Source organism: Cervus canadensis, chromosome 2, assembly GCF_019320065.1.
Source record: "Cervus canadensis isolate Bull #8, Minnesota chromosome 2, ASM1932006v1, whole genome shotgun sequence".
NCBI lineage: Eukaryota > Metazoa > Chordata > Mammalia > Artiodactyla > Cervidae > Cervus > Cervus canadensis.
The window spans coordinates 16,613,605-16,640,556 of record NC_057387.1 but is presented as its reverse complement, the minus strand read 5'-3'; the positions used below and the strand labels follow the sequence as shown (position 1 = coordinate 16,640,556).

Below are 26,952 nucleotides of genomic sequence, written 5' to 3'. Positions count from 1 at the left end.
TTCCTAGTACTTGCTATAGTATCAGATACATGCCATCTGCTCAAAAAGCATTTGTTGAATAAAAGTTGAAGCTTTCCCCGAAGATCATCTCCTAAGCCAGGCCTGCTTTCTAGGGTCCCTATCCATCCATCAGGCTACTCACCAAAACCCCAAGGGTCACGATAAGGCGGTGCTCATCCTGGAGGTGGGGAGCTTGGGGAGTCCAGGAACCCCTATCTCAGAGGTGACCCTCACCTGGATGAGGATAAAGGAAAGAAGAAGAGTTTCTAAGGAATGAAAACAAAATCATCAGTGCCACTTAGTTACCATCTGAAGACCTGGCTTCCTATCTACAGGGTATTAGTTTAAGAGGAAGTTGTCGTCTCCCATGTAAACAGCATCAGCTTCCAATTATTTCAGGGTATATCATCCAACCTGCAGATACCTCAAGGCCCTTGTAACTTTCCCTTCTTCCCAAGTGCATATTTTCTTTTCAGAGACTGGAAAAATATTAAAGGCAAAGAAAATCGATTTGTCTACTTTTCTGAACAGTTAGTAGGGAAAAAAAATCTTCACATTTTTGCTTCTTCCCATTCCTAATTAGTACAGAGAATTGAGAGCTGACTGTGGAGGTGAAAGAGACAAAATTCCAGACACACTTTTGAATTCACAAAGCGCATGCCATTCCCAGGTCCTCCCTACTCTCAACTGTAACTTTACACAGCATGCATTCAGCAAGGAAACTTATTTTCACACCCTTTTGGGAGAACATATGAGTGAATGACAGGGCCACAAGATCTCCTTTGCTTGAGAGCTACTGTGTGTGAAATGCTATACCAAGTTGAGCTAGGTAAACCGGTAAAAGACTAAGTAACTCAGCAGGCAGAACTATTTCCAACATTAGTCCTTGTAAACTACAATGATAATGCTGAGCCTCCCCCTTCACCCAGAATTTATAGTTTTGAAATGGCAGGGAAAAACCAAGTTCCAGACTGTCCTAAGGCCAAATTTCTCAGGAATCTTTAAAAGGAGATTCTATAAGGTTGCCATGAAGCTGTCAATAAATCCACAACTTGGTCTAACTTAGCTCAGAATCACCTCTACAATTCCAATTTCAACTTTTCCAATGATCCTTTCTCACTCTCCTGCTCTAAGAAGTCAAGTTTATTACAAGTATGTCATGTTTAACAAATTTCATTTCTATGCTATGACCACTACGCCATAAAAGGCATAGTATCAAACTCAGAATGTGGAACTAAAAGGCCCTGGGATTCCATTCCGAGCTCATTCTTAAGTTCTGGCATACCAGCTACTAAAAGGCTTCCTTCTCAGAAAGAATACACAATAGGAAGAACCAATCTTTCCCAAATATGTGGAGAAAAGAACATTATACTATAGTCTTATGTAGAAAACCTTGGTCCTAACAAAATGCTAAGATATGTTTTCATACTCAAAGGGTAAAAACTCATCTACTGTCCTTCAAGCTAACAAACTTTAAGCAAGCAAATAAATTTGTATCAAGCTCAAGGGTTCTGATAAAATGTAACTAATAAAAAATGAACATCATCTATCACCCTTTAGAATAATGGCTACCCAAAGTAAAACTTCAGCACAAATGTCCCTTCTTTGTGAAACTCTCCTTGATTCCAAACCATTCCCAGGAATGTCCTCCATGGCCCCACAGCATTATATTCATGACACTTTTAAAACACTTTGAAAATTGTATCCTTGTTATGTACAGCCAGGGAACCTCCTGAGGAAAGGGTCATCATCTCAGCACCCAAAAGAAGAAACTTAATAAATGCTAGTTGATCTGTGTGTGGTAATGAGCTGGGGGCTCGTATACTGCTACTTCGGCTTTGCATCCCCAAATAGCAATGATGACACAATAAATACTTATTCAACTTCTCACCATCTGCCTTTCCTAGGAAATAAGTTACTGCAGAAGTCCCTGTTCACAGAAAAGTACAAGGTAATTGCACTTACAGCTATGGCTTGCATTTAACTTGATGACCGCTGCCTTGGGAACTGCTACAATAATGAACAAATACAGTTTTAACTTACAAGAGACCCTACGGAAGCAGAAACAAAATCCAAAATACACTGACTGAATAACAGAAGTGACATGTTCATAATTGGGCTCTTTACCTTTCAAGACGTCCAACTTGCTCTCTCTTCTAACATTGGGACACAGCGATCTGTGCCTCCCAAACAGAAAGGAATTTTTAGGTCAAAGTGGAGTGACACCAGCTAGTCCCACATTCAGTCCTACAGGAATGAGAAGAATGGAAAAGTTCATACCCCATCACACCAACAGCAAAGAAAACCACCCATTCCCCAAGGCTCCGTGACTAAAACAATATCTGGAAGAAGGAATAGTAAGAAAAAAATCAGGTCAAAAATGGGGAAGGCAGGCAAAACCACTAAAACTCAAAATGCAAGAAGCTGGAGCACTCTGGCCTACATCTATCCCACTGAACACTGGGAAGTCTAGAAAAGCAAAATCCATCAGACACAAAAGCCTCATTCTAGTCATTGGCTTTAACTTTCTCCTCAACCAAGAACAGTTATCACAGGTTGCAAAATAGACTTTTATTTCATATCTTCTCTATGCCCTTGTTCTTAGCATGGTGAAGATATTGAAGCTTATAAGGCAAGTGGCCATAAGATAATTGACCTTTCAAAGATCAGCTGGTCTATAGCAGGAGCTCTTATCTGGGGATCCATGACCTCCTAAGTGGTCTGTAGAAAGACTCAGAGGAGGGGAGGCAGCTGTGAACTTGGCTGGAGAATATTCTGATTTTCATACTCACTAACCTCCAAGAAAAAGTTAGCACCACCTTCACCTTCAACAATGAATGCAGGTAATAACCCACACAGTATTGTGACTATGTCACCAAGAGGAACCAGGAGACACTTCACATCACATTACTGTTATGGCAGATCTCGCAACATAGTATTTACACTCATTACTACTTCGAAACTATAGTATCTGCAGCTACATTTTGTTATTTAATGAGCTATAAACATATAAACTATTGTATCACAACTGTTTTAACATTTTGATAACTGTTCTGTGTCATTTGTAATTTTATATACTTTATACATGAAAAAAACCATGATTCTCAGAAGGGGTACTATGCTTCGATTAAATTGCCAAAGGAAAATATGCGGCACACAAGATTAAGAACTTCTGATCTAGGGCAAATAGTTTCTATAGACCCCAACATAGTTACCAAGGCAGAGAGACAAGTCATTCCACCAACAGTACTTCATAGTTGAAGAAAATTAAACCACTAGACTTCCCAGGTGGCGCTAGTGGTGAAGAACATGCCTGCCAATGCAGGAGAGGTAAGAGATACGGGTTCAATCCCTGGGTGGGGAAGATCCCTGGAGGAGGGCATGGCAACCCACTCCAGTATTCTTGCTTGGAGAATCTCATGGAGAGAAGAGCCTGGCGGGCTACAGGCCATGGGGTCGCAAAGAGTCGACACAAGTGAAGCAACTTAGCACGTATGCAAACCACCAGTAAGACAAGTAACATGTCCAAGGTCACACAAATTTAGGGTCAGCATCAGCTTAGGTTAGCACTCACAGCATGTATAGTTACACTCTCCCATGGGGACTGTTGCTTACATTTCTACAACTGTCATCACTATTCCTGTCTTACCACTAAATGGGGAAGAGGTATCACCTTTCAAAACTCATGTAAAACCCAAACCCAGACAATAGAACAAGGCAGATGTAGAAGGTACTCCTTTTTGTTTCCTGATCAATCACAGGGCATGTTTCAGAAGCTGAATTTGGTCTGTTCCTGAGATGATAGTTTTTCAGAAGTGAGGAAAAAGTTGGTCTACACAAACTTTCATTCCCAGATGTGTCCAAGGCACTTTGCAGATAATCATTAACTTGTTTGGTGCCACAATGCATTATGAGTGATGAGAACAGTGGTAACCCCGCTTTATAAAAGGGAAAACTGGAGAATAAATATGAGATTTGTTTGAAGTCACATATAAGTCAATGGGAAAGCCAGTGTTCCAACACTAAGTTCAAGGCTCAACCAAACCACCATGATCAAATACTTAGTTGATTACAATGCTTGTGAAACCTCTGTACTTCCCCCACCCCCCACAAGCCAGAGAACATTTTCTTTTGATTCACAGGACCAGACACTTCTGAAGGCTATGGGAAAAATATTCCATAGAATAAATTCCAATGTACGTAAGTGCTTTTTCACTTACGCTAGTCATGTAGGAATCCAGGTCAGGAATCCTTAGCTCAACAGCCAAGTTACTACATAAAATTTGCCTTATAAGAAGAGAACAGTATGGAAATTGTTTCTTCATCTTTTACTCAATGACCTCCATATCATCTACCACAGGTTTAGGAACTATTATCACCTTATATTCAACACTGTTATTACAAAATAATATCCTAATGGTTCAATACAATCAGATCCTAGATTCTAAAACTATGAAAGATCATCTCTATGTCAACTTTGCATTAAATTTCCTCTTTTCACACAAACCACCAATTAATGGAATCCTCACTTCCCAAAGCATCCTTATGCCATCTAACTAACTGCTCCTTTTATTAACCCATTTCTGTTTTTTATAGATTGGGTCTTTTTCAACAGTTAGCAAGATCCTTCTTAAATCTGTACTTAGGACCGTAACGTTTTTCATACTTAACTCCTTTTTACAAATCACGAGCATCCAATCAAAAACCAAAATCAACAGAACAATCATGTTGTACAATCTCCATGAACAGTGAAAAGTTAACCTACACAGGAGTCTTACCTACCAATACCCATCTGCACCCCCTACCCCTTACTCTCAACTACTTATCCTTCCTATCTGCTAATTCTGATTCATCACTTCCAGCGCAGTGGACAAGAGTCCAAATCTCTGATCCAAGAATGAACACTTAGTTCTTGAACACATTAAATGCTAACAAACACTCCATTACACACCACTGATCAAAACCTAACTCTTTACATGGCCACTCAATCATTTTCCCTTTAAAGTTACTGCCCAGGGATCTGAATATGTTTGCCCTAAGGAAAGTTTAACTTTGCACCAATTCTACCCCACCTTAGTCTCTCACTACTGACACAAAGTTAACGTCCATTTCTCTACTTTGTCTAATAAGTTTATCAGTCTCCAACTGGGTTGCAGTCTAGGCTCCAAGTCACTCTTCTCTATGGCAGGCAGGGCTTTGGAAGACAGGTTTCAGGCCTCCTCCTTCAGGCTTGGGAGCCTTCACATAAGGACCCCAGAAACACTATTACAGGCCTCCGGCCCTTCCCTCTGAACATAATAACCAAGTCTGCTGTTTATTTTAATAGAATATCTCCATTTCACCAGGCTGGTCCAACAGCAACCAGTGACACCTTTAATAGTCTTTGCAACTTTCAAAGGTCAACGACTACAGCTCCATTCTGGAAATCACTGGCGTGTCCAGGACCCTCACAGTGACTCAGTGACCTAGACATCACCACCTCACCTGCTGGAGCCCTTTACTTCAGGAACATTCCTCTTAGCTTCGGGTTCCCCCACCCTCCAACAAGTCACTGGCCTGCAAACTCCCTCTCTATCCATCTCCTGGGTCTAACAGACCCCACCAAACTCAACTCGAATTCAGCTCTCCATCTCGTCCCTACGATGTCCCTTCATCCCAGGACCCTGGGACTGTCCCATGTCCTCGTTTAGTCTCTCCAAGCACCGCCTGGGACACAACCTCTAAAAAGCTGAGAGACGCCTCAGTCTCTCCCCACCGCTGGTGGGCAGAGGACGCCCCCCCAACCTCTCCCCACAGGTTTCTCTAGACTCAACTCTTAAATTCACAACCTCGGCCCCCACCCCTTTTCTCCCCTCACCCCAGCCCCCAGCCCTCCGCGGCTTTGGCTACCCCTGCCCTCAAACCCTCTCAAAACACGCGGACGCGGACCCGGCCCCCCCCACCCCCGGCTCCGGTCCTTCCCCTCCCCCGCCCCCTGAGGTGCCACTTACCCCCGAGGCAGGAGTGGGGGAGGGGACAGGAGGAGCGACGTAGGGGAGGGGGCTTCGGTCCGGGGCGGCTTTCAGCCCCGGGGGGCTGGGGCCGGGGCCAGCGGCAGCGGCGGCGCAGCGTCTCCCCCCGGCGGCGGCAGCGGCGGCGGCGGCGCCGGCCCACTCCCGCAGGCACACATAGGCTCCATTGTCCGCCGGCGCCTCCCCCTTTCCGGCACCCCCCTCCCAGTACCGCCCCTTCCCCCTCCCCTCGGCCCTCCCCCAGCCGCACCGCGCCACGAAAGGTACGGCCGGCCCCGCCTCGGACGCGAGCGGAGAAGTGCCCCCTCCCCCGCTGCTCCGACGTCCAGCCCGGCGGGGGAAGAGGGAACGGCCCCTCCCCACCTCAGCGCAGGGCCCAGCCGCCGGGAAGGGCCCGCCCCCCTCCAAGGGAATGTCACTTGTCCCCCTCCCGAACGCGCGTAATGGTACCAACCCGGCCGCTTCCTCCTCCCCCTCCCCAGCCTTCCCGGAGAGGCACCGCCTCCCGAGCCCCGCCCACCAAGTAGCCTCGCCTCCTCGACCCCGCCCCTCCCTCCAATATTTTACTATGGAACCGCCCACCGTCGGCACCACCTCCTGCTTTGCATGGACACACCTACCAGGTCCCCTCCCCAGATCGTCACCCGGCCAGAGGTGACGCCTACTCCCCACCTTAAAGCGGCAGAGCCCCCCCCCCCCCAACTAAAAGAACCTCCCAAAGGGCCGGCGGGGTGGGAGGTGCGGCCAGGGAGGGGCTCTTCTTTCTTGCACCTTTATTTTCGCGTTCACATTCACCGGACCTCCTCACCGCCTCCTGCAGCACCGGAGAGCCACACGGTGGAAAAGGCGCGGAGGGGGGAAGGGCAATGTGGAATTTGGCCATCTTTGACAGAAAAAAATTGGGAGCTGCCAAAGGAAGGGGTCCTTCCCTCACACTTCCCTACTGTCCTGGTCCCGGCCTAGTCCTCAGCTTCAAGGAGACCCCTGCCCGCCTCCAGGATGAGGTTCCGCCCTAACCCACCCCCTCTCCCGTCCCTGGTCTTCACCCCTCAGTCTCTGCACTGCCTTCGCTGTTGCCGGCTTTCTCCCCTCCAAAGAGTGCAGGCCCCTTTCGGGGTTGCACTCTTTTCCACCTTCTCCAAAGCACGTTCTAGCCATGTCCTGCAGACACGTTGGTTAGTGCAGGGTCTCTTCTTCCTTATGGAGCCCGCCTCAACCCCACTCACGCATCGCTATCTAGAGCCCATAGAGAACCTCTGCCCAGATCCTAAAATCGCTTCATAACCGCTTTTTAAATCACTTCCCTGATTTTTGGAAGGCCTGTGCTTTGGAGAGCTCAAACCCCAGGCATTCCGGCACTGCCCCCTGTGAAGTGAGAGGGTAACCCATTAGACTGCACTTTTCTCAGAAGAAAAAATGACGGCATCATGGTGAGCGCATGTTGCTGAATAAAGCTCAGATTCCGACTACTCCTGTTTTATCTTTGTGGCCCTTGTTGCTGCTGTGCCCAGCTGCTATTACAGACCTGTCTGCTCCACAGCCCTCCCCAGAACACACGGTTTAAATCTCTGTGTCTGTGCTTTGTAGAGTCTTGATCTAAGATGTTTCTGTAACTATGTGCACTGGCCCCACAGCTTTTCTCCATCAGTTAAGTGAAGACTGCCTGTGTTACACTGTACTTCGTATTCTCCCTGAAGATAGATGGAGGCAACATGGCCAAGAGAAGTAGATAAAATTTTCTTCTGTATTTGCTTCCATCACCAAGTTTTAACCAGGTACTTATTTCGAAGAAATATTAGGTTCCCTGTCTAGAAAATAGGAAACGTTCCTTGTGGCAAGTTTTTAACGAATGGTACAGTGGTAAAGGATGGTACATCCTCAGTCGTGTCTGACACTTTGTGACCCCATGGACTGTAGCCCGCCAGGCTCCTCAATCCATGGGATTTCCCAGGCAAGAATACTGGAGTGCGTTGCCATTTTCTTCTCCAGGGGATCTTCCCGACCCAGAGACTGAACCCTCATCTCCTGCTTTGGCAGGCAGGTTCTTTACCTTTGAGCCACCAGGGAAGCCCAAAAGGATGATAACAGGAGAGCCCTAAATGATAAAGCTTTTGAAACACTTTAAAACTCTGGGCTGGTCATGTAAGTTTCTATACCATGGCTCCCCAGCTTAGATTCTATGAAAAACTGTTTTCTTCATAGCAGATGTTTTCTCTTTGTCTTATGTTTTGACTGAGCATGCTGTTCTGTGCTTAGTTGCTCAGTCGCGTCTGACTCTCTCTTTGTGACCCCATAGACTGTAGCCCCCCAGGCTCTTCTGTCCACGAGGATTCTCCAGCAAGAATACTTGAGTGGGTTGCCATGACCTTCTCCAGGGTATCTTCCCAACCAAGGGATTGAACCCAGGTCTCTCGCATTGCAGGCAGAAAAAAAAAAAAGGCAAAAGCAGGTATAAATATAAATTTAAGATCAATTGAAGGATTCCTAATGGAAAAATATTACAATGCTTTTCGTCAAGTTTTGGTGATAGAATATTTGATGAAACATAGTAAGGACCTCTGTAAAAAAAAAAAAAAGTAGGAGGAAAATCAGGTCTGGACATATGAAAAGATAATTAAATCCAGAAATATGCAAGAGGCATTTGCAATTACTAAGGTGGATGGAAAGAAGGGATTCACAGACTTATCTGTAAGAGAAAACCACTACTAAAATAAACTCTGGGCTAGGGTGTTCCAGACCAGATCACCTCTGCCCAGAAAGGTAAAAAAAAAACAAGCTCATTATAACAATAATACACATGCAAAAAAGTCTTAACCATTTTACAAGGCCTTAACACCCTCACTTAACTATATATGTCAAACAAATATATGTTAGAATTATTTACTGAACCAGAGGAAAAAAGCAAATGAATATTAAATGTGCAACACCAGGCTAAAAGAGCAATAATACTGAGAATTTAAGCAAACTGAAAGTCATGAGATTCAAAGGTTAGAGACTCCATAGTAATGGTAATTTAGCTACATTGCACATGGGATAGAAATGCATTTAAAATATTATTTACTGTAATGAAATAGTTTATCTATTTTTATTAGTTTTTTTCCTCTGAATTTTCTAACTTCCATGCATCTCCATCTCACTTGAGAAAGAATTCTATCTATTTTACTGGATAGGGCTCTAGCATACTGTTTATACATAAATACTAATTGATAATGATGAAATCATTGTGAAAAGCATCCTTTAAATAAAAGCTTCAAACTGTTTATCTTACTGTAGAAATTCTAAGAGAAATCATTTTTTTTAAAATCCAAATGGTAATATGGTTAAAAATAAATGCTTTCAACACTGAAGAGATCTGGGTTTGATTTTTTACTTTCTGAAATTTGCTTCTCCCAATGATGATAAGCACCCACTGTGATACAAACATGGATGGTATGTCTGGCTTAGTTCTTTAACTAATCACTGCACCTGTTATTTGTGTGTCACTAGTCTTTTTATTTTATTTTTTTTAGGACTTCCCTGGTAGTTCAGACGGTAAAGCGTCTGCCTACAATGCGGGAGACCTGGGTTTGATCCTTGGGTCGGGAAGATCCCCTGGAGAAGGAAATGGCAACCCACTCCAGTGTTCCTGCCTGGAAAATCTCATGGACTGAGGAGCCTGGTAGGCTACAGCCCATGGGGTCACAAAGAGTCTCTCAGTTGTGTCCGACTCTTCGAAATGCTTTTGTTCTCTCAGCTTTTGATAAACATATACCTATATTTCTGGGTTGGAAAGAACCACATCCTATTTTACAGATGAGAATTCTGAGACATAGAAGTTTCACGACTTGCCAAAATTATGCCCATTTTTAGGGACTAGAATTTAAGTCCAGCACTCTACAGCACTGTTCTAACCTCCGCGGATTATTCACTCCTAACAATATTACTATTGTAGGAGAGAATATTAGATAATAAAATCAAGACTCAGAAAGGCTGAACCCACTCAGTCAGCTGGTGCTAGGGTTAGAAGCATCTTGCTATTTAGTTCAGAAGTCATGTCCGACTCTTTTGTGACCCCATGGACTGCAGCCCACCACCAGGTTCCTCTGTCCATGGGATTTCCCAGGCAAGAACACTGAAGTGGATTGCCATTTCCTTCTCCAGGAGGTCTTCCCAACCCAGGGATCGAATCTGAGTATCCTGCATTGCAAACGGGAGATCCTCATTTACCACTGAGCCACCCAGGACAGCAAGGGTTATAAGAGGCCCTAACAAATTCCTGGCCTTGGTCAAAGTCCTTAGTTTGTTCATGATTTCCTGCTTCTTAAACTGTTTCTTACCAATTTATCTGGGCTTCCCCAGTAGCTTAGCAGTAAAGAATCCACCTGTGATGTAAGAGCCGTGGGTTTGATCCCTGGGTAGGGAAGATCCCCTGGAGGAGGGTATGGCAACCCACTCCAGTATTCTTGTCTGGAGAATCCCATGGACAGAGGAATACTACCAAGATAGTCATTTATGACTGAAAATGAGGGTTTAGAATGGGACAGCATCTTGACTTGCATAGGTACTGCCCAGTGCTGTAGTAAAATAGTCAGGAAGGGATTTCTTGTTTAGGCTGCCCATGAAGCAGATTTCACCAGTCCATTTAAGCCAATGAGAAGTTCCAGAGCTTCATCCCTGCCAGGAATATTGAGGGCTAATTGTCCTTTTCATAAGGAAGAAATCAAAATTCCCATCTCCTTCCTTCTTGCAGCTCCACCTGGGGCCATTGGCACTCTGATGTGAGCTTGGGTCTTGTTCTATGTCCCCACATATCTGCTTTCTACAACCCGGGCATCAGAGGCACTCGATCTGCAAAAGCTCTGACAGATCTGTCATGTGACACTCATTTCCCTTTAGAAGGTACCACCGATGTTTCTCCCTTATTTCCACACTCAAACCTACAGGGTTGTGCCTCCTAACCTCATTGCCTGCCTTCTGGAAGCCAAGCTTTGTGACACCCAGCCTGCAAATTCCTAAGCCCTAATTGATCGATATAGAAATGCCAATTCCCCTTCCCCAGCTTTCCAGCCATAGTCCATCATGGCTCAATGAGAAACAACCTATATGTTCCACGTGCTGTACCCATTTCTCCCCTAGATCTCTTGGTCTTCAGGTGGTTCTTCACATCTGTCCTTACAGTCTCATGTCTCCTTTCTTCTTCAGTTTCCACTAATTTACTATTTCATTTTTAAAATTCTTAACCTCTTTCCCAAGAATAATTCTCTGCAAGTATTTCTACTATTTAATTTCATTTTCTCCTGCTAGACATTTCTCCAGGAATTTTGCCCATCACACACACGCGCCTATTTTATTTTTCCTGGGTTCTGCCTTCACTACTAAAATCTTCCCACTTCCCACAATCAGTCTCTTCCCAGCTTCTCTGGAGTTGGTACCTAACTACTGCAGCTTTGACTTCACTTCCATGGTTTGAGTCCAGGTTGCTCTTACTAGCCACATTGCCTTTTGGAATCCTTGACCACCTATCATTCCAGCAATTGAAATTCCTATGGCTGAGATGTACCCACATTTGTTTTCACTCCTGGGCTGGCAGACATTACTAGAAGAAAATCCCCCATGAAACCAAAAAAAAAAAAAAAAAAATGGATCTCAATCAAATTTCAGGTGATGGAACTTCAATCAAACTTTATTGGATTTTACTTGGCAATCCTTTTATGCATCCTTATTGCTTCCTATATCATTTCCTACAGCAATTACTCCAAACTTTGTCTCCTACTTCTACACTGCAAGACCAACCTTGTCATCTCATCTCAGCTTGGAAGGGTTTTGCTCAGTTATCCGTCTGTCTTCCATTTACTTACTCTTTAGAATCTTTAGTAAAATCTTTCTTACACAAATACTCTTTCCCCCCCTTTCTTTTCATCCCCAGTTTATCTAAAGGGTAACCTACATTCTCTCCCATCACAATTCCTTTTCTTCCTCTGTAATTAACCTAACCATTTAACCAAAATCCTTTCTCCAATATGGCCAAACCTAATCACCAAATCCATCCGATGAATATCCTTTTTTTACTCTCTTACAGTCTGAACTCCAAGATACAATGATATTCTTGTTTTGTCTAGCCCCCATCCCCCAATTTTATTGAGATATAATTGACATACAACATTGTTTAAGTTTAAGGTATGCACATAATGATTCAATATATGTATATATTATGAAATGATTACCACTTAACTTTAGTTAACATCCATCACCTCACATAGTTACGATTTGTGTATGTGTGATGAGAACTTTTTTAAGACCTACTCTCCTAGCAACTTTCAAATATACACTATAGTATTGTTGGTTATAGTCACCATGCTGTACATTACACCCCCACATCCTATTTATCTTATAACTGGAATTTTATACCTTTTTTTTTTTTTTAATTTTATACCTTTTGAATGCATGTGTGTGTGTGCGTGCTCAGTCATGTCTGACCTGCCAGGCTCCTCTGTCCATGGAATTTTCTAGGCCAGAACACTGGAGTGGGCTGCCATTCCCTATTCAAAGGAATCTTCTGGACCCAGGGATTGAACCCACTTCTCCTGCATCTCCTGCATTGGCAGGCGGATTCTTTACCACTGAGCCACCTTTTGAATACCTTCATACCTTTCCCCCAACCCTCTACCCTCTGCTTCCGGTAATAACCAGTCTATTCTCCGTTTTTGTGAGTTTGGGGTTTTTTGATTTCACGTATAAGTGAGATCACACAGTATTTGTCTTTCCCTGTCTACCTTACTTCACTCAGGATAATGCCCTCAAGTTTCATCCAAGTAATGGCAAATGGCATAACTTCATTTCTGTGGTTGAGTAATATTTCACTGTATGTATATAGCATATTTTCTTTATCCATTCATCTGTTGATGGATACTTGGCTATTGTAAACAGTGCTGCTGTCAACATGGGGGTGCAGATATCACTTGAAGATCATGATTTCATTTCCTTCTAATGGATACCTAGAGGTCTGTCTTCTTTATTGACTTAAATACTTCCTTTACTTGAACATTTCTTGAATGTTCCTTAAACTCCTTGGTGTTTTGATCTTTTGTTTCTCCACTTCTCCCTAGGATTTCTCTCTCTTGCTCTCCTAACTTTAGCTATTACCTCTTTGCAGTTGATCAACACATTTGCAGGTCTAACACAGGCCTCTCTTGAGCTTAAATCCTGCATTTCTATCCACTCGGTTTGCCCATGTAGGAGTCAGTTTAACACATCAAAAAACAAACTCACCATCTTTCAAAATTATACACTGTCTCTCACTTAGGCTCGAAATTTTGGAGTAATCCTGACTCAAAATTTCTAGCTGCTATGTATTTTACTCAACCATCAGTGTCCACAAATTCCTCCTTAAATCAATTTCTTGTTTTCTGTTCCCAAGGTGGGACTGTTGTAATAGTTTCTAAATAGACATTCCTGCCTCCAGCTTCTCCTCTCAGTCAATTCTCCACGTTCTTCCTAAATAGATCTTCCCGAAAGACTTGTGTGTGTGCATACATGTACATACGTGTGTGTGTGTATAATCATTTGTGCAGCGCTAATTCCTCTCTAATTATTTAAGCCCTACTTGTTCTTCTGGGCCCAACTATCCTAACATCTCCACAATATAGTATAGCAGGAAAAACAGTGGCTTTAGAGTTACCAGGACCTGGATTTGAATATTAGACTGTATTTTACTTCAAACTTCATAGAAAAAAAATGTTATTTTCTTTATCATTAAGTTCAGTAGTAGATGTTTATATCGCCTGTTTTAGAACACAGCTTAGATATGCAAGTGTTTAATATTAATAGCGTGTGTACATGCGTGCTAAGTCACTTCAGTCCTGTCCAACTCTCTGACCCTATGAACTGTAGCCTACCAGGCACCTCTGTCCATGGAATTCTCCAGGCAAGAATACTGGAGGGGGTTGTCATGCCCTCCTCCAGGGGATCATCCAGACCCAGGGATCGAACCTATGTCTCCTGCAGCTCCTGCATTGCAGGAGGATTTTTTACTGCTGAGCCACCAGGGAAGCCCAATAATAATATCATCTACCTTTTGTTGTAGTTGCCAGTCCTTCCCTATGTCCTGAGAGCAGAATCTTACACCTCTTTGTGTTTCAAAGTCGTTGAGTTATTGCTACATTTATTGAGTATCTACTAGATGCAGGGCATCTTGAGGGGAACAAAAAATGAATCAGGCACACCGTTTTGTCTTCAAAGTATAATCAGACTTATGTGGAAGATTCATTCATCCGGGGGGGCGGGGAAGAGAAAATGTCTAATTTGCCAGGTACTTTGCAAAGTACCGAAGATTCAAATAAGAAGAGGACATGTTCCCTGACATTTGAATCTGGGATCTATCCAGTTAGGGATACTGATAAGCAAACATTTATAATCAAGTATAGTAAATACTGGTTCAATCCCTGGGTTGGAAAGATCCTCTGAAGCAGGGCATGGCAACCCACTCCAGTATTCTTGCCTGGAGAATCACCATGGACAGAGGAGCCTGGTGGGCTACAGTCTACGGGGTATCAAAGAGTCAGACATGACTGAGTGACTAAGCACAGCACAGCACATAGTAAATGCTAGCATATGGATACATACCAGGCATTTGGGGCACACAGAGGAGGCATATCTAATTCAGACAGGAGAGTCAGGGGACGCAATAAGTCCTGAGCACAGTCTTAAAAAATGTGTAGCAGTCAACCAGGCAAAAGACTCAGCAATGAGCAAAGGCTTGGCTGTATAAGAATGTATATAAATAACCGCAATACAAGATAGAAAGTAATAAATAAGTGGCAGAGCAGAGGCAAAAAGTGGCAGTCAAGAGGAGGTACATTCTTGGGAGCTGGGTGAGGTGAGCAGAAACTGCTGTGTGGTAGTGGAGGCATTTGAAGCAATCTGAAGGGTTAAGGGGTCAAGTTCAGACGTGCAGTGGGGCCGATGCCTCTTTGTCTTCTGAGCATTCTGTGCTGTGCCCTGTACAGAGTGGCATAGGTCCCTATTTGCTGTGATGATGGCGATGATTATGATGATGGTGGTGATATCTAGGTTTTTATCATGAAGTTGCCTCTTCCCAGACTAGTTTACAAGGGGAGAATCATGAATCAAAAAAGCATTTCTGGGTGGAGAGCCTCTCAGTCAGACTGCCTGGCTTGAATCCCAGCTTTTTATTAGAGGGCTGTGTGACTTTAGAAAAATTACTTAACTTCTCTAGGGTTGAGTTTTTTCTTCCATAAAATGGAGTAATGATAGTGTATGGAACAAATGAATGACTGCATATAGACATGTAGGAAGAGTGCCTGGCACACTGTAGGTACCCAATAAATGTTGGTTATTAGTATTATTATTTTTTGATGGTTATTGTTATTACATTTGTGCATCTCTGGATTATCCACAATGGGGTTGGCCTTAAGAGAGATTTTAGGAGCACTGAAAAGGCCATCTCCTCAATACTTCACTTATTGTCACATCACATCTCACTCACTGGTATCTCTTCAACTCTCCTAATACAGTCCTTTAAATTCTGTCATTAGACATTCATACCTTTGGATTTGAGATGCCACTTTCCCAATACCTTGGGAAGGGACATAATAAGGGGTCAGCCCTTTTTCACTTTAAAATTTTATCTGGCCAGACCTCTGTCCTTCTTAACTGCCAACAATACTGAGGAAATACGGAGAACAAAGAAAAGGCTAATGCTGAAGCTTGGAGAAAGTTTTTCCTCAGAAACTCAAGCTAGAAGGAGATACTCTGAGGGCTTCCCGAGGACAGCAGGTCCTTTGGGATTGGAAAAAGAGGTGAGACAGCAGAGGGAGACCAAGAAGTGATGAGGAAAGCAAAAAGAAGGTCATTCATGTCAGTAAAGACGCTAACAACAAACAGTGCTGATCTTCACTCTGGAACTCTTCAGTCACCACGCCTTTCTCCTCTCTGTGCTGTGTTTTACAATAAATAATTTTTCTCAGGACAAATCTTCATTCATATTAATGAAGGAGACCATACAGGTGATCAAGAAACCCCTGGTTTTAAATTTTCATAACGACTTTTACATGTTTGCTTTCTGTGTTATCAAAAACTAATAAAACACCTACTATCTGTCTTAATGCCAAATTAAGGAGAGTGAGAATTTCACTAGAGGCTGAAAAAATAGTCCCTCTCAGGCACCATATAGTCCAAATGAGGAAGCATAAAAATTAATAACAACTAACTCCTAAATTGTATAACAGATATGACACAAAACTCTAGACTTGTAGGGAAAAAAAAAAGCAATGAGTAGAGTTTGGAGTAGCAAGCAATAATCTGAAGGATTAAATTGAACGGGGCCTTGAAGAATAGGTTTTGGGCAGTTCCAAGAGGGGTTGATGACCTCAAGGGAAGAGAGACAAGGAGCAAGCCACGGACTAAAAGAAGCACAGCACATGTGTGGACAGAAAATGATAACAGTAAAGGTCATTACCAACAAACATGATGACAGCTGTCATTTATTGAGCATTTAGTATTTGCATGTGCCAGGCACTAAACACTACATTTATATTGTCTCATTTGATACACATAATAACGTCATGAGATACGAACTGTTTTTACAGTTGAGGCGCCAGATGCTTCAAGGAGTAAGTAACTGTCCTAAATCATGCAGCTAAGTGGGAGCTGAGTTTAAAACCCAAGTCAGCCGGAGGTGAAAGCTCTTAACCAGCCCACACTACAGCCTCTCTTCAGCACGGGTGTTAGGAAGCAATGGGGCATATGATTGGTTAAATAAGTTGGGAATTCATTACACAAAATATAATTTATAGAAAGCATACAAGAAGGATACATGGTAAGTTTTTAAAAAGGCCAGATAAAATAAGCTATGAGGATATATTGTACAACATGGGGAATATAGCCAATATTATAAAATAACTATAAACGGAGTATAGAAAAAGAAAGTGTTAGTCCCTCAGTTGTGTCCAACTCTTTGCGAGCTCATGGTCTGTCCACGGAATTCTCTAGGCAAGAATACTGGAGTGGGTTGCCATTGCCTTCTCCAGAAATGGAATATATGTAACCTTAATAATTATGAATCGCTATGTTGTATACCTGTAACTTATGAAATATTATACAGCAACTATACTTCAATAAAAAGAGTAACCAAGACCTTAGTATTAAAAAATAACATGCTTACTTTTTCTTCATGTCTATTAGTAACTTTCAACTAAAAGATTGTTCATTCTAAATAAAACAATAGTGTAAAAAAAAAGGTAACATGCTTAAAAATTTACAACTTTTTGATGAATAATTTTATAATGTTATTTACTAGTAGCCATTTAACAAAAATATGGGTATCTGAAAATACTAACAAATATTGCATTAGATGTCTGTATTTATCAAAACAGAACCAAAGTATGCATGTTGCCATTGTTGTTTATTTGCTAAGTCGTGTCTGAATCTTTTGTGACTCTAAGGACTGTAGCCCGCCAGGCTTCTCTGTCCATGGGATTTCTCAAGCAAGAGTGCTGACATAGGTTGTCATTTCCTTCTCCAGGCTATCTTCCTGATCTAGGGATTGAACCAGTGTCTCCTGCATTGGCAGGCGAATTCTTTACCACTGATGTATATATGTGTTTATATACCTAAATAACCAGAATTATATATCTTTATTAATAAAAAGGTCACAGTGTACTGAACACTGCTTATGGAACAGGCACCTTCCTTACAGCATCATCCTGAATGTGATTTATAATTACACCCATTTTATAGACAAGAAAACCCAAATGCAGAGGTTAAATGACTGCCCAAGCCTCACAATACTTAAATAGCACATTCCAGATTTGAATGCTAGGCTGGTGGCAACACCTGTGCCCTTGCTACTAACCTACACAACCTCTCTCCTGAACAAGGGAAAAATTGTGTAAAAATAACACCACTGCAATTTACATTGTGTCTTTCAAAGTGTTTTCATATTCATAGCAACAGCCAACTCTTACGATAACCACGTGATAAGGTTCAGAAGATACCTCCATCATAGTGAATAATAATAGTAGTTATAGTTATCATTAAAATAGTAGTCTTAGTCAGCACTGACTGAGTGTTCCATACACCTGGCACTGTGCTAAGGTCTTTAAATGGACTACATGGTTGGTTCACAACAACTCTGTAAGATAGGCTCTATTACTATCCTTACTTTGCCCATGAGGAAATGGGGACTCTCCTAACTGGTGTCAAGAGAGGGTAAGTAACTTAAGGAAGGAGACTAGGCTCAGATAAGTTACAGAACTAATTCAAGGTCATGTGATAACGAGTGTGATTCCTGGACTGGAGCACAGATCCCCCAATTCCACATCCATGAAATATCCTTTTCATGTGATGATACTAACAATGAATCTGCAGCTACAGGAAGGACAATTTGAAGAGAGAGCTACAGCCAGCAAGGAAAGCAGCTGGAAGACTAATGTGTAGTAATTGTGAGATGATGCAGAGCCAGGTAGGATAGTGTGAGGGGGGATGAAAAGGTGGCCAGGCCAGGGGCTATCTGAGAAAGATTATGGTAGCTCACTTCTGCAGCATGAAAATACAAGAGGAAGGAAAAATAGCATAAGTTTGGCTTCTAGCCATAAAACCTGTGAAAAGAGGGACACTGTGGTCAGAAATAGGAGTGGTTTGAAAATGGCACTGGCCCACAGTGAAATAACACTACATACCAACTAGGGATACAGTTTTGAAAAGTCAGGCAATAACAAGTGTTGTGTGAATGAAGAGATGCTGTAATTCTCATACACTGCTGGTGGGATGGTAAAATGGCACAGCCACCTTTGAAAGCAGTTCCATAGTTTCTTAAAAAGTTAAACATAAGTTTACCAAACAACCCAGCAATTCCACTCCTGCATGTCCACAAAGACTTGTGTGTGAATGTCCTACAGCAACATTATCTCAATAGCCAAAAGGTGAAAACAATCCAAACGTCCATCAACTGATAAATGGATAAATAAAATGTGGTATGAGGAGGGCATGGCAATCCACTCCCAGTATTCTTGCCGGGAGAATCCCATAGAAGCCTGGCAGGCTACGGTCCATAGAGTTGAAGAGAGTCAGACATGACTAAAGTGACTTAGCATGTATGCACACACATAACAATACTGTAGAATATATTCAACAATAAAAAAAATCAAGTACTGATACACACTATAACATGGATGCACCTCAAAATCACTTGCTAAGTGAAAGAAAAGAAAAGCGAAAATGTTAGTCACTCAGTCATGTTGGACTCTTTGGGACCCCATAGACTGTACTCCTCTGTCCATGGGATTCTCCAGGCAGAAATACTAGAGTGGGTTGCCATTTCCCTCGCCAGCAGATCTTCCCCACCCAGGGATTGAACCCAAGTCTCTTGCATTTGCAGATGGTTTCTTTACAGGTTGAGCCACCAGGGAAGATGCCAGATACAAAAGACTATAGTATTGTATAATGTTTTTTACATGAAATGTCCAAACAAAACAAAGCTATAAGAGAGAGCAGATTAGTGGGACTGGAAATGGGAATCAACTGCAAATGAGTATGAGGGATCTTTTTGGGGTGAAGCAAAGGTTATAAAAATGGGTTTTGGTGATGGTTGCACAATACTGTAAATTTACAAAAAAAAAAAATCATTGAGCCATATATACACTTAAAATGAGTGAATTTAGGGTATGCAAGTTACATCTCAATAAAGATGTTCTTTAGAAAGGTGAAGCTGGTTTGTGAAGGAAGAGAGTTAAGTTTTGGAATCATAGGTGACCGCTGGACACTAAAATGGAGATGTCCCACCAGGTAAGAGTTGCAGGTGCAGAGGTGAAAGTGGAAGGAATAAAAATGGATGAGCTCACACACACACACATACACACACACACACACAAACAGACACACACAAGAGGAAAGGAAGAAAGGAAGATGCCAATGGCAAACATTTGGTGTAACTACCATTTAGGGGCAGGGATAATAGTTTACCTGGGCTGACATGGTGTTCATCCTGGTAGCAACATATCCAGCTAATATTCAAATTTACTTGTATTGTCTAAGCATACACCCACTAACAGCAAAGGTACGTGCCACACAGCATGGCAAAGAGTGGGGTAAATCTACTTGGGGGAAAATTGCCTCTAAGTGACTAAAACACACAAGGATAACTGGGAATGGACTGAATATGTTCCCTGTATTTTGGTGCTAAAAAGAACTGCACAAACATTTTTACCCAAATTAGAAATAACATCAGCATTAGGGAGTGCAGTTTTCAAGAGCAATGATATTTCACTTAGTCACTGGCAACCAAGAAGGATGGATACTGTGCTGGACTACCCCTGGAATCAGGCTCTTTGGCCCCAATATTGACTTCTGAATTTAGAAGGAGGCAGCAGAGATTCTCAGATAAACTACAACTGCTTTTCCACCTCAGAATTCGTGGACCCTTCCTCCTCCTGCCTCGACTCCATCCCTAACCAAAGCTTAGAGCTTTGGGGAGGAGACCCTCCCAGGCTAGGGACTAAAGACCCCTTCCCTCCCCTAAGGCCTGACAATTCTTTGTTTCTCCTTCTTTCACATTTCTGGTTGGTGTAAATGAAGCAAAATTAGACTACAGTCCTTGGCTGTGAAAGTAAAGGAAAAAAAAAATTCAAAGACTCATGAAGCTCAAGATAGAAAAGGAAGCCCAAGATTGAAACCACACTGGCTTCAGGACCACCCACCACCCACACGGCTAAGCAACGGGTTCCAAATCCTGGGTCCAAGGTGGACTGAGATAGAATTTAGATTGGGTGGGGGGAATAAAACTTAAATTTCACTAACTTCTACCTGAAATTTATCATTTCCTTCAATGATGAAGATAGGCAATAGATCAAGGCAGAGCAACCCGTGACTTTTTACCAATAGAATCACAGACATTTTCACATCATCTTACAGTTGTGGCAGATATTCTAAATATTGTTTACACTCACGACTATGACAGAATTACAGTAGTTATTAGACCTGCCAATAGACTTTTTTTAAAATTAATGCCCTAATAAAGAAGCACATAAATTACTATATTACGAATTAGAGGCTTTGAATATTTTTGATATTTCATTATTGAAATTATTTCATTATGCACTATTTTTATATCACTATGTATTTTATTTTACACGTTTAAAATCATGATTCTGTCCATAGGCTTCACCAGACTGCTCAAGGGGGTCCATGTCACTAAAAAGGTGAAGGACTCCCAGGCTGGAAACCACTCCCAGTCCTCATTCACCGCCACCAAAAGTGAGCTTCCCTGGGTGCCTGCAGTCCCACCATTAGTGAACATTTCCTTTGGGTTTTTAAGATTTCCATTAAATTGCAAATACCCCCAGAGGAGAAGAACTTCTCCAAGCGTTATTAGTTAACCCCTTAAATGGGGTTGTTTAGCAGCTAGCTGAGCACAACGCCCTACAATTCAATTAAGCAAGCATTTATCGAGCTCCCGCCACGGGTAAAGGAGCCAGGCTGGGGGACGGGGAGGGAAACCCTGCAAGGCTTCTTCCCTCAAGGGTGCCTGCAATTTAGTAGGAGGCAAAAGACAAGTGCAGAAAAGACAAGGGAAGAGCAATGCTAAGGGGAGAGGGCAAAGATCAAAGATCGTCCTGGGGGAGGGATGCTCAGGAGAAAAGAGACTGCCTCGTGCTCGCATTCCAGAAGGAGTGATGAGTGTCCACTCGGTGCCAGGGCCGCGGAATACCACCTTAGTCAAGGTCACTGCCTAGGATTAAGCTAAAGGGGTAAAACACGAAGTAAGCTACTGGCATGGAATTCTCTAGGAGGTGTAGGAGGCCGAGGAAGCACAGGGGAGGGAGTGCCTTCGTGCCGGCGGGGGCGGGGAGAGCCTAGTGAGACTTGGTTGTGATGAATGTGGCACGGAGGAAGTGACATATGAGCTGAGCCTAGTAGGATAAGTTTTTTTTTTTTTAAAGGGAGACCGAGAGAGAGATGGGGGAAGGGAGGAAGAGGGGGGAGGGGCACCGCATTCCGGGCAGAGGTATGTGTAAAAGAGTCTGTTCTGAGAATGCATTTTCAGTGGGAGTTTAGGGATAGCGGAGGAACCTGGGCAGGAGTCGGGACTGGAACTGTATAGCGGGGCTGTTCCGTGTGAACGGACCTTACATTTAATGCTGGGAAGTTTGCATCCTCTCCTTTTGGAACAATCTTAAAGGAGGAGATATTTGAGCTGGGCCTGAAAGCATGAGAAAAATTTCAACAGGTGGAGATGGGGCAGGGTGGGGAGTGTTTCAGGCGAAAAGAACAGCATAGCCAGGCCCAGGGGCTGAGAGCATGTGCCCTGGTGAGAACAGTGCCCGAGCCGTGCGTGGTCCAGAGCGCGCGGCACGCACTGGGTGCACCTGGCCGTGGTGGGCGTGGGGGAAGGGGGATTTGGGGGGATGCTTGCCAACAGCTCGAGTTCTGGGCCGGCCAGCAGACCTGCCGACTCAGGACCTCTCCCCGCAGGCGCCTGGTTATCAAGCTCCTCTGTCCTGAGGAGCAGTAAAAGCCGTTTAGGAGAGAAGGCTAAAAGGAAGGTAGGGTTTGAGAACAGGGTAAGAAGTGTTAGTCTCTAAGACCTGTCTGACTCTTTGTGACCTCATGGACTGCAGCCCGCCAGGCCTCTCTGTCCACGGAATTCTCCAGGCAAGAATACTGAAGTGGGTAGCCATTCTCTCCTTCATGGCGCCTTCCTGACTCAGGGATTGAACCCAGATCTCTTGCATTGCAGGCAGATTCTCTACCATCTCAGCCACCAGGGCAGGGTAAGAATCTGCACTTAAATCGGAAGACAGTGGGGAGCTCTGGAGAATGGAGGCAGAGAGAGAGTGGTATTTATCAAGGCTGTTCTTAGGAAGACAGGCAAGCTGAGGATGGAAAGTGGGGGCCCACGTAAGGGCTACTGCAGTACTCCAAGTAGGGATATTATGATTTAGGGCAGTGGCAGGGGGAAGAGGAGGGACGTGACAAATGCAAAGACATGCAGGTGACAGAATCTCCATGGCTCACTGGGCAGCTGAGGTGAGTGGAGCGGCTGAGTCACCAGTGACTCCAGGGATTTGAGCTGGGCAGTGAGGAAAACAGTAAGGCCTTTAAAAGCAAAGCAGGAGAGAAGGCGTCCTTACTGTAAAGCAGGTGAGGAAGCGAGGTGTTTAGGTGTAAAGTGGTGCCACAGAGTCAGAGGCCAAGAATAGTGATAATTTTTATTTTAAGGGAGCAGCCCCTGGCTAGCAGGGTACAGGATGAGAGCAGCTCGCAGACCAACAGGGAGCTGGGCTGGAGGAAGGCTGCAAGGGCTGCCTTCATCACCACTTTGCTGAGGATCCCCTAACAAGGTGACAGGCACTCTGAGCTATAAACCCAGGAGCTCCCATTCTCCTTCTTGATGGAAAAGCAGGTGATAATAAAACTTATCACCCACTCATCTCATGGGAGTGCTGCAGAGGGCAACCAATATACATATATAAATAAGTTGAAGGCACTCAACAAGAACAAAGTGTGCTAGAACTGCTAAACAATAATAAATTCAGCCACCTCCTCCATCATCATAGTAAACAAGGTATCTTCCTATAAAGAAGATGTGCTTAACCAGATCCTAAAATTGAAACCATCTCTAACAACAGACACAGCCTCTAACAACAGGTAATTAAGTCTGAACTCTTGATTTTCAAGAATTCCTTCATCAGAGAGTCTCAGAATGACCCTAATATCTCTATCAAGCTGGGCCCTGGACCAGATAGCAATTAATAAACATGAAAATTACTTTATCATCCTCCCTCCCATTCTTAGTATCAATGTGTGACTACCATCCAAACCATAGGCAGTCTCCACCATCCCCCTGAGCTGTACTCCCTGCCACACCCCTGAGGTCCCTCTCTTGGCAGAATGGTGCCGAATAAAATATTCAGATCCTAGGTAGGATGTGTGCAACCTACACGGGAAAGAAGGCTGTCAGGGGGAAAAAAAAAAAAACACAGCTCTCCTAAAATGACAAAGATAGCAAATCCATTTAAAAGGACCACATCTCTAATTATATGTTCCATGCATAGCAAATCTCTTAATAAATCCCACCACAATCTCTGCTCCCCTAAAGAGCAGACCTGAGAGGCAATAACTCCCTCCTCTGTGGTAAAATCCAATTTTCACACCTGGTAAATGAAATAACTCCACTGTGAACCAAGGTCGGGTTGGGGTGAGCCGTTAACAGAAGGTTAGGGGCTGCACATCATGTAATAGCTCTTCTGGGAAGCTCTTCCAGAGACTTGCTCCTTTTATGCCAGCTGATACTACTCTGCCAGAAAACCTCCAACCTCCTAGGTTACAAATGCGAAAGCGTTTGTCACCAGAGTGGTTATAAATGAGTACTACAGTTTTCAAGTCATATATGTGCAAGGTCTGGCTTTAGCCTCTATCTCTGGTTTGGTATGAAGTTTTCTTACCATTTGTGTACTTTCAGGGCATAAGCTTATACCACATTCCTGACAAACTGGCCGCAAGAAGGGGAGATGCTACTGAAATTTACAGTGGTAAAGGAGTAAAATACCCGAGGAACAAAAAAATGTAAAGCTTGAAACTCCAACCAGGATGTATACCTTGTACAGAACTAATCAGGAACAACAAAGTGGACATCCACAAGGAATACACACACACACACATTCTTAAAGATAATTGGAATAATCGCCAGAAACACATATCAGGATACATAAGAATCAGTAAAGGTGACATCACAGGTAAGTAGAAAAAGGAAGAATTGCTCAAGAAATACTGAAATAATTGTCCTACTCTTTGGAAAAAAATTCACATTCTTATCTCACACCATATAATAAAAAATTCCAGTGGGATTAAAGTGATAAACATAAAAATGAATCTTTTTTTTTTTAAACTAGAAGAAAACATAGATAAATATTTATCAGACCTTGGGGACAGGCAAAGATATTCTTAGAATAAAATCAAAGGAAAAAAATAAATAATTCAATAGATGTGACTACATAAAAATGTAAAATTCTGTATGTTTAAAAAATCATAAAACTAAAAGACAAACAGCCTAATGAAAAAAATATTTCCAACAAATAAGATTTCAACAAATATGACTGAAAGAAGTTTATGTTCTTAGCATATAAACAGCAATATAAAAAGCATATAAAAAGCAATATGCAAAATGTAAATACCTGAGTTGAAGCTGAACACTTCATATACATAGAAAATTAACAGAAAAAAAATCACTTGAACTTATGAAAAAATTCATTCTAACTTGTATTCAAAGAAGTAATATAATAAATAAATCATATTTTCTATGCAGACTTGGCACATGATAAACATTTGGTAAATACTCATTGACTTGTTCAAATTAAAAAATAAGAAAATCCCAGTGTTTAGGATGTGATCAAATGAGTGCTCTAACATGCAACTTGTAGGATTACATACGAAAGCAGGGGTCAGCAAACTGCTTCTGTAAAGAGCAGACAGTACATATTGAGGGTTTGCAAGCCGTATAGTCTTGTGCAACTACTGGGCTCTGCCGTTGTAGGCTGAAAACAGCCAGAGACAATATGTAAATGAATGAACATGACTGTGTTCCAAAAATATGCTATTTATGGAACTGAAATGAGAATTCCGTATAATTTTAATTGTGTCATGAAATATTATACTTCTTTTGATTTTCCCCCAACCACTGAAACATGTAAAAACCATTCTGAGCTCAAGACACAAACAGACCATGGGACAGATTTGGCTTATGGATAGTAGTTTGCCCTGTCCTAGAGCAGCATTTCTGGCAATCAGTTTGGCACTATATATCAAGAGTCTAAAAAAAGACCATACCCAGGCTTGCCAGTATCAAAATAATCTGGTACAAATAATTTTTAAAATAAAAAATGGGAAGGTTGTACTGTTTTCCCTAATTGTCATGTAATTCCCTTTCTAAGAATTATTTATAAGGAAAAACAAAATAAGGAAACTCAGACAGCTATATATACAGAGAAGCAGCTAAACATCCAGTAGAATGGGAATGGTTAAATAAACAACCTTGGTTATGTTCATGTTAATATACATATATATGTATATTGAGAAAAGACTTGAGGAAATACAATAAAATGTGAATAGTGCCCTGGATGCTGAGTTCATGAGTGATTTTATATTTCTTTATTCTTTTGTTCTAACAGTTCTCTACAGTAAGTAGTTATTACCCTTGTAATTAGGAAGATACTCTAATATTATATTTAAAATAAACTGAAAAAAATTAATCCAGAAACTAGTTTACACAGAACAGTCAGAGAAGGCAAAAAAAAAAAAAGAAAGAAAACCTGTCCAATGCAACCTAGATGTAAAATCTTGACAAAATTTGCAATGAAAAACAGACTCAGCCAGGAAAGTTTCAGTTGACTGGGTCTAAAACTCAAGCACCACCAAAGTAAAAAAAAAGGTCTGATCAAAAGCAGCTGAGACCTGGAATCTACAATTGACCCTCTACTGAACATAACTTGAAAAACATGAGATTAAAGGACCTATCCTCGTGCACAGTGTGGCTAGGGGCATTCAGATGCTTCTTTTTCCTTCTCTGCCAACAACCCCACTCCCCCAAAATAAACTCCAAACAACTGTTGTCTCAAGTTTTAGAAAGACAGAATTCTACAAGGAAAGCTTGCTTCTTTTGTTTTATTTTTGCAGAGGGATGGCTTCTCTCTTCCAAGTGTTAACTAGCCATTTACACTTGGATGCATCTTTTGCTGCAAAGAGGGAGAGAAGCTAGGGCAGTTTCAGGAAATGGAAGGTTCCCTTAAACAAACTTCAGCTCTTTCAGTTTGGTCCAGAAGCTGACTTACACACAATGAGTAAATGGCTGTCTTTTGGGGAATTTACTGTTTGCCAGTCCATTTGCTACCTCTTTATATGGGTTGCTTCTTTTAGTTCTACAAGGAGGCCAATAAAGAGGACTTTCCTC

At 42.4% G+C, this 26,952-nt stretch overlaps 1 protein-coding gene across 3 annotated transcripts in view; it reads right to left on the bottom strand.

Annotated features, from left to right (window-relative positions):
* The window catches only part of BCL9 (BCL9 transcription coactivator), a 93,544-nt gene that overhangs the window by 20,031 nt on the left and 46,561 nt on the right, over positions 1–26,952 (bottom strand). The window contains exons 1-3 of one of the 3 annotated variants that reach the window (XM_043456685.1): positions 6,466–6,487; positions 2,128–2,247; positions 143–234 (exon numbers count right to left, since the gene is read on the bottom strand). The gene's annotated coding sequence lies outside the window, so the exon portion shown is untranslated. Of the gene's footprint in view, positions 1–142; positions 235–2,127; positions 2,248–5,990; positions 6,304–6,465; positions 6,488–26,952 lie in introns of those variants that run through there. The other 2 variants (XM_043456679.1, XM_043456669.1) reach the window with 2 other exon arrangements.